At 38.4% G+C, this 9116-nt stretch overlaps 1 long non-coding RNA gene across 1 annotated transcript; it reads right to left on the minus strand.

Moving 5' to 3' along the window:
* Positions 1-1761: 1761 nt before the first annotated feature.
* LOC103717933 lies at positions 1762-8818 on the minus strand. The gene is made up of 4 exons (XR_605755.3): positions 8288-8818; positions 8093-8171; positions 2151-2271; positions 1762-2065 (listed from the first exon to the last, which is right to left on the minus strand). It is a non-coding gene; the product is annotated as an uncharacterized LOC103717933 (long non-coding RNA).
* Positions 8819-9116: the final 298 nt, after the last annotated feature.

The following is a 9116-nucleotide window of genomic DNA, read 5'->3' on the forward strand; positions in this document are numbered from 1 at the left end:
ATGCTCTGCAAGGAACAAATAGGGAAGTTGTTGATGCTCCTAGGGACACTTCCCCAAATGTGGTGACCATTAGATGATGAACTTTGAGGAGGAATGCTCAAGTTCAGGCTGCTGTTTTTCTTGTGAAACAAAAGTATGCTGGTTCTGCAATAAATTTTCGGTTTCTCAGCAGGCTAGTTTTGTGAAGATCAGTTAAAATTTGATGGCCACATTTTCAGAAGGTTCCTGTGATTGAAGTTCTGTTTTGGAGTTCGAGCTTTTCACAGTTTGTTGCGGGGTCATGCTCAGCTTTCTTGGTGAATTTTGCTTCAACAATTTGGAGGATATGCTGCAGTGGATGCTGTTGTTACATCCCCTTGTATTTTAGATATCTGGTGGGTGGCCTTGTGGGTTGCTTTGGTGCTCATGGGTATGGTCGATTTTCTTAATTGATTGCATCTACGTATCAAACTCAAGATGTACTTGAAATTAAGTATTTTGGCTATGTACTTTCTTGTACATTTTCTCCTTTGCCTATGAACTGGGAATGGGGCAAGTTGAAGCAATGGAGTTTCCAAATTGTCATAAAAGAGAAGGTCGTTAAGATATCCTAAATGATCTATTGTGAGTGCAAGTTGTACCATCAAAGCGCATAACCTACTGCTCTGTTTAAGTAAAAAAAAAATCAGCTATCATTTGCTTCTTGCAGTCAAATCAAGTAATCAACCATGACAGTTAAAAAACCATGCCAATAAAAATTCGTCCTGCATATATTGGTGCTAGCTGGGGATTGGGGCATCCCTAACCCTAGCAACAGAAATGCTTCAAGAAGAGATAAATAGAGGAGAGGAGGCTGAGAAGGACTGAAGTTTGACTTATAATCAGCAAAGCTCCATAAGGATCACAGGTGTTTGAATTTGGTGGTGACTAAAACCATGGTACACAGCATCACCTTTTCCTTTTTCACTTCCTAGACTAAGACATGGCATGGTGCATAAAGTCAATATATTTTGTCAATGCTCGTTCAGCGAATGCACCTGTCTGTCGTGTGCCCAGTGCCTCTTATCCATGAAGTTTGCAGCCTGATTTTTTTTTTTTTTTTTTTTGTACAACGGCAACTTACATGCGCCAGGCGTGGATACAACCAACAAAATTAGAAAAAAAAGGTGACCAAAAAACTGGAGCACTGATGCACCTTCGCCCCAAATAAACCCTTCCGAATGGTGGGCCGCAAATGAGGCCACCCTATCGGCCGCACTATTTGCCTTCCTGTAAACATGACTGGCCCACAAGAGACCATCCTTGCCTAAAAATCTGCGACCATCACAAAGTAGCATACTCGAACTCTCACCACGACCCCGGCCCCGTATCCACTCTATCACCGTGGCCGAGTCTCCCTCAAGCAGAATGCGATCCATACCCAGCACCCGCCTCGCATAGGTCTCTTTCCCATATAGCCCTAAGCTTCGCGTAGACCACATACGTGTCAAAAATCTGCCGATATCCTGCCGCAATTAGTCAAGCCCTGCGGTCCCTTGCAGCCTGATTTACTTGGTGGCATTTTCCAACAAGGTGGCTTTCTTCAAGTATCTGGTAGTTCAGGTAGTAAAAGATGCAACTGTGCCAAATTCATCGATCCATAATTTCCATATCATTAAATCAGATTAGCCTAAACCCATGAAAAACTATTTTCAGTTTTTCAAGAGTAATATGAGTGACCAGATAATAGATTCATTCATGGTGGGTATTGGAAATCAAGTCAGTGACTAAGATTTTATGTAATTTAACAAACCCTTGGAATGCTGCAATTTATGACAATGTCATCCAAGTTTTCCTGCACAACCATCAATGATATCTGGGATACAAGATCCTCACAGCTGAACAGGATGCTAATGCTAGAATGACATGATCAGTTGGATCCTTCAGGACTACTTCACACATTTGCATAACAACCTGTACAACAACAACACTTTCTTTCCCATCAAACCAGGGTCAGTTTTTGGTCAGGAAGGCTCCATAGGGGAGCATAGCCTTTTGTAAGCCATTGCCTACTTGAAGTAAATCCTCCCATGAACCGCCGCAGCATCTGTCAAAATTATATACAAGAAGTAAGCCAGCAGTCATCCTTTAAACTAGCTCGAAGCACAATTATCAAGGAGGCCTATCTTTACCTATTTTATCCTGTCCATCAGCAGCTTGTTATCTTCAGAATTTCCGTTGGCGAGGGAATGATGCTTTTCTTTGTCACTTGACAGTTTTAGATGTGTTGCACTCTTCCTTTTGATGGCCAATCTGAAATTGACAGTAAAAGAAAACAAAAATTCAACAGATGTATGATGGCAGCAATGAAAGAAGAGCCTATTTATTCCACTGCAAATGATTTTCAAGATATTTTCCATCACAGTGTCCTTTTGTTGGCCAATCTTCCATAAATTATTTAGGAAAGAGGAGCACTCAAAACCCCTAAATATGCAGGTAAATGGCAAACAGCAAATGTTATGACAAGATAATGAAATTTCATATATGACTTTTTTTTAGTTTCTTGAAGGGCAGTCACTTGCAGCACTCCCATCCACAGATGAATTTTTTGAGTTGCACCTCAGTTATCATAGACATTCTAGTTATCAGGAAGTGCAATAATGTCTCTTTTTTTTCCGAACTTTCTGGTAATCATACATGATATGTTACAAAATGATGCAGGCCATTGGAGATTCTCTGATTTGCTAAAATTAGACAGCACATTAACATGGATAGTCTAGCTGGTTGTGTTTTAGTATTCTCAGTGGCATAATCATTTTGTTGAAATCACATTTAAGTAAAGGATCATTTTAGATAAGGTTTGACAGCCAATGACAACCCATATAACTCAAAATCTAATATTCCAAGAGCACATGAAACGTATTAAAGTGCATTTTTTACTTTAATTTAAAGAAGAAAATTAATGGTCTAATTTCCTGTTTACCCACTCCAAATATCAAACAGGTGAAATTTTCATCCAAGGCTGTTGGTGCACACTGTTGAAGTTTATAAGGCAAGATGGCTTTAACCCGATCTATAAAGCAACCTGATGCAGACTTTTAGAAGACAATGCAGATTGCATTCAGCAAACATGACAGGTGGAAATATTATTTACATACCATCACTGGCCATTAGTTATGGCAAGAACATTGAAAATCTTGCTTTAAAATTTATTGTTTTTCTGTTTGGAATGCATATATCAGATAACAACCTAAGCAGTCCTAGGATGTTGTCTCCTATTATAATGAGTCAGGGGGAGTCTTCTCCACAAGTAGGCCCCATTTTCACAATACAACTCAATGTCTAGAATGCTTAGCAACTATATGTTCTGGGTTCAAGTCTTGTGTGATGCATACCCAAGTATTTAGGCCTGGGTAATTAATAGTGTGGGCGGCTCTCCTTCTCTATCTCTCAAAAGAAAAATATAGAATGCTTCCTTTTTGTAGTCGAATTAGAATTGATCTTAGAGTTGGATCACTTCTGTTTATGTGCTACTTCGAAGAAAATAATTGCCTTACAAAGTGGACATGAATCAATTTACAATTAAGTATTCTCTTTGCTATTGTTTGTAAAATAAAGACTGTTAGATGTATAATTACATACCCATGCTACTTTTCGTATTGTTTTTATTGTGGTATTGATACTAATATAGTCTCCCAATTTTTAGTGTTTTATACATATGTTGGCTATTGCCTTTATTAGTAGATGATGCATTCATTACCTTCCCAACTATCATTTTCATGTAACATGGCACAAGATCTCTTGTAACGCCCATGGTTTGCTTTCATTAACCCGATATGATGATATATGAAACATTAAGGGCCTCTTTGGAGAATCTTGTCTGATCCATGGGATTGGGAGCAGGATTTCCAGCATTAGAGGATAACATGCCTAGCCCATCCCACATTAATTGGATCTCAGGCAGTGCATTCCCGCAGGGAAAAAGAAAGACCCATTCAAATCTTTCTTTCCTCCCTCAAGATACGGGCAGGGGGTGTTAAATTGATACGGGCCATGCACAAAATGGGCTATCTAATCCACGAATCCACTAGAAATCTCGCCCAATCCTACTGGATTACCCAAACAGGCCCTAATTTGATAATTGGATTTTCTCATGGTTCTGCAACAAGCTTTGCCCTGCAACATGATTCATTGTGGTTTCTCATGATGTTAGAGGTTGAATTGCACATAGGAGATTCACCGAAGTTTGAAATTGGTCAAAGGACCTAATTGATTGTAGCAAGGATTCCCATCCGTGTGATCAAGTTTTCCAAATGAAGCATTATAACAGAAGAACATATTTTTTGACTAAAGAATGGTAACGAAAGCAATACCTTTGTCTCTTTAAAGTCAATTTCAAGCTTTATATTGCAGGTATAGAGCTTTTCTAAATTCTCAATTCCACCTCTGATCTGGTTTGGGAGAGTGAGTTTGGGTTTGGGTATAAACAATAGCAATTCCGTGCAATATATATAAATATATATATATATATATATGTATATATGTATATATGTATATATGTATATATGTATGTATATATATATGTATATATGTATATATGTATATATATTCTTGTCAATGAGCATTTGCTCTTCACAGATCTTGGTTGCTCATGACATCTTAGCCTTCTCAATCCACAGCACATTTTCTTGAGTTGATTGAGCCTGTTTTGATGCGTCTCCTTCCATCATGCCATCTGATTTGATTTTGTTCTAGTTGTTTGAGCTTGGTTTCAGTTAACTAACCACTAGAACACAAAACCTTAAGGTATTAGGAAGGGTTCAACAACATATATTATGCCTTAATAATTTACTTTTAATAAGTAACCCTTTTACCCTTCACTTTACATGTCTATCATCCACTGGTTTTGAAGCATGGGAGACTTTAGTAATACTTGGGTGCCTTTTTTTTGGCAATTTTATCTGTTGGCTGATGCTAAAGTGGGCAGAGAACAAAGATTTTGAATTCAAAATAAAGCAACAGACAAACTTTGAGTTGTTAAGATGCCGGTCTTATAGATTTCCATGATACAAGAGGTGTGCCAGGAGAAAAAAAATATAATAAAAAAACAAGTGGAAGAAACATGTTTAAGGATAAAAATATGTGCATAAAATAACAAAAATTGGTGGGAAATATTCAAAATTGCATGATTAAGTGGTTTGCATTGAATTAGTGTCAAACTGGCAATGTGTACTGAACAGTATAAAGCTTAAAATGTTCAATAACAGATTCTTTCACATATTTGGCATTTTAGCAGCATTTACGACATCCATAACAATATGATGGAAAAACAAAAGAAAGAATCATGGGTTACTAAATTATGGTATCATGTATGCTCTTGAAACCTTCTCTTCCTGTTTCTCTTCATATTTCAAGTGCCACTCTAAACCATGAACAAAATAAAACTGAGTGATTCTAAACTAACAAGCAACCCATGCAAATATCCACAAAGAAAATAGGTCATAGGCCACCCGCCATGCACATGGACATTGTCCCCAAGGTTACCTATGTGTAACCTTGTTTTACTCGAGGAACCACGGGACACTCCATACAGAGCAATACGGTTTGTCATTAGACTTATCTGTTGGTTTAGAATTTATGGAAAACTTATGGTTCCTTGGTTCCTATTGTCCCAGTTAATTTGGCCGCTCATGTTCCAGAAGCAGATATAAATTTGTATGAGAATTGAAATTTCTGAAAATAATAAATTTGTACTTCTGGGTTTCTATTGAACTCAAAACGATAGATTTTCAGGTTTTCAGGTCAACAGATTTTGTTTATTGGTAGCTTGCATAGCTCTAAATGCCTATTCCAGATTCGGGTCATAATAGCAATTCTAATGATCAGAAGTTATACTCGTTTTAGCTTGTTCTGGTTCATTCTGATAACAATGCGCAGATCCCTTGACCATCAACTGAGTCAGTTCTTGTTGTTGTTTGGCCATAACTTTTCCATGAAATTTGTGACTAGGAAGGCTACATCGCTTCTTTTATTAATGATGAATGTAACCAAAGCCTAACAGGTATGCTTGCATAAAGGTGCAACATATAAATTATGCATGTCACATGATGTTCTCTATGATGTCATGCATATCTCATCTTTTTAGCCTCACCCATCAGCCTCAAGGCATTTTTAGTTGCCTCATCTCAAGAAATGAGGCAAGACAACCTTTAAAAAAGGAACTTCTAAACTATGTTACCAAAAGTTTTCTTGAGTCCTCTAGAATCCTTTTAAAATCCCTCAATTCTCTTTATGGAAGTTTGTGTTCAGCCATATTGCTAATCATTCAAGAGAACTACACTACTTTGATGATTATCTGCTATTATTTGAGCCTCAAATTTTCTTGTACTTCGTTTTACCTACAAAATGTTCCACGTCATTTGGCACATCTCACATTTCCATATATGATAGTGCTTGTGCATCTTTGCAGCTTATCTGTCCTATTTAAGAGCATCGAGAAAATATTAGATATTTTTGTGGGGTTCTAGGCATCCTTTGGACACCTTTGGCATTTCAGCAGCTTGATACTTTGTCAGTTTACCTGATTTCACCACTATCATTGCCTTTTGTTAGTGAGTTGAGTTGGCTCGACTATAACATCCCTGGTCAGTGGTGATTATAATTTTGCAAGTGGCAGTATGACCTGACTTTAGAACCCTTACATTGGTTGTGAGTCTTGTGACCATGAACAAGAAATTGGCTGGTGCAAGCTAGTAACAAAAAAAATTCAGCAACAATGCTGTTATATGAAGCTTGGCTTCCATCAACTCTGATGGTTCCTTTTCACAGTAACTGCAACTAATGTAGGTATTTCTTCTTCGGCCAATCACAAATTTTTGAGTCTCAACTAGAGTAAATTATTCTTGAGCAACCTCATTTTACCATAGTCATTGTTTAATCACTTATTTACACCTTATGTATTTAGTGGTATCAGAAGTTCCATTATCCACTAAAATGGGGCCTATCAGTAAATACATCATTGTCTAACATCAGCAAGCAATTCTATCATACCTCGATCCATCTGCTTCTGCTGTTGCTCACACTTGAACCTCAGCAAATAATTCATCCATGACAAAGTCTAGTTAATATCATAGTGTACACCAGTTATACTGTTACGATACCCAATTTATGTGCAAGTATGTGTCAATAAAATTGATATTAGAGCAAATTTTGAATATTAAAAAAAAAACTTTCGTCTATAATTATATCGCGATGCATGTTTGTGGTTTGTGCAGTAAGCAAGCTACTAGCAACACTTATCAAACACAACAATGCCTGGATAGATATTTTCCTATGTCCGTACAACATTATATGCAAGAAGCCGACACAAAAAAATTGAGGGCATGATTTATAATATTAAACTGCAATAGATGGAAGCCCTTTGGAAGAGGTGGTATGAAGTGGAGAATCTGTACAAAAGCATTTTGAGATCAGAAGTCATTAGTAGCAATGGAATTGGTCTCGTAACTCTAATTTTTTGATGGTACATGCAGATGAACAGAAATTTAGATGATGAGGGCTCCTGCTTATAAGAGAGACAATTTCTCATGTACTTGCTTTATTCCATCTTCCTCCGACCATTTATAGCATTAAGGATCATATGTCGAAAAAATGAATAAGACAGAGGAGAATTAATTATAATGTTGATTGGGAATAAAGTCATGGAGAACTGATTGAGATGAAACACACATGTGCACCAAATATTTAAGGAGGCTCCAGTAATAAAAGGTGGATGAGAATTTTGTTCAGAATTTAATGCAAAAGAAATGAATGAATGAATGAATAAATAAATGGCAAGAGAGATGGCATGCACAAATTTGTTTTTTTGTCAGTTTTTTTTTTGTTTATTTTCGGAAAAGAAAGCCTGCGTTGTTGCTTTTCACATCAATAACAAGATCTATGCTGTAATCAATCAGCTGAATTTAGCATTCCATGCCATCCTGCTATAAATTGGCAAGTAGCTGATTCTGATAGGATGTGATGTGCTCAACCAGTGTAATCAAATAAAATCTCTTCTGTGCTTGTGAGTGTTCTCATCCAGAACATCCCCAAAACTCTCTACAAAATGAACAATTAGGGACGCATATAGCGTTACCTCTTCTGGCCACCTTCTTCACTGAATGACACAAACGCAAGACCCTCCTACTCCTTTAAACTCCCCCTCCTCCAGCACACTACAAAGATTCAGAACAGTAAATCAGAGAACACATCAACCCACATCAAACAAATTGTTTGGTTCAGTAGTTGAACAACAAATTGAGAACCAGAAAATGTCTGTCTAACTTTGAACCTTGAGTAAAACTCCTGAACATGGGCAAGGTCTCCGCCATGGGCATCAGACCAGCTCACTTTCCTCCTTCCATCCCTCATCGTCACCACCTCCTCCTCCTGCAGCTGCTGCTGCTGCTGCTGCTCTCCCACCCTGTTTGGTTTCTTAAGGTTGCTCTTCAGAGGGACAGGGTGAGGTTGTATGCATGGCTTATGAGATGCACCTTTGCCATTGGCATGACCAGCTCTCTTCCCACTTATAGCCTTACTGCCCCTTGTACCATCCCTTCCCTCGATGCTCTTGCTACTGTGATACTTAACTGGTGCATAACAAGAGCACACAAGGGAGGTGCACCTGCTCTCCCCTGAGGTTGCCATGACTACTGTTGTTTTGGCCACCTCTCTCCCTCTCTCTCTCTCTCTCTGCAGTGTCCTGATTAGCTCTAGAGCATGGCTAGAGTTTTGGAAGGGCTGTTCAGGTGGGGAAAGGGGAGCTGGGTGTCATATCAAAAGTTGGCAGGTGCCAAATGATGACTCCCTTTGAATTGGAGGACGGTTGGCACTCGAAGGAAGGTGGGGCTGTGGGTTGGAGAGGGGATGGATGGGCCATGGTTTGTTTGTGGTGTAAAGACTGACCCCACTGTGGGCGGCCAGCCTTTCGGCTTTTATGGAGTGCTGGTACTCATGAGGTGGGTCAGCCGAAGGTTAAAACGCAAAGTAGAAAAAATAAAACTTAAAAAAAAGGTACAGGGAGATGGATGGTTCCCGGACTAGCTTTCCGAAGTATATGTCTGATATTGATGGAATAAAACTTTTGGGAAATGGATTTTATTTGAGTTTTTTCTTGGCAC

Source organism: Phoenix dactylifera, unplaced genomic scaffold (genome assembly GCF_009389715.1).
Source record: "Phoenix dactylifera cultivar Barhee BC4 unplaced genomic scaffold, palm_55x_up_171113_PBpolish2nd_filt_p 000578F, whole genome shotgun sequence".
NCBI lineage: Eukaryota > Viridiplantae > Streptophyta > Magnoliopsida > Arecales > Arecaceae > Phoenix > Phoenix dactylifera.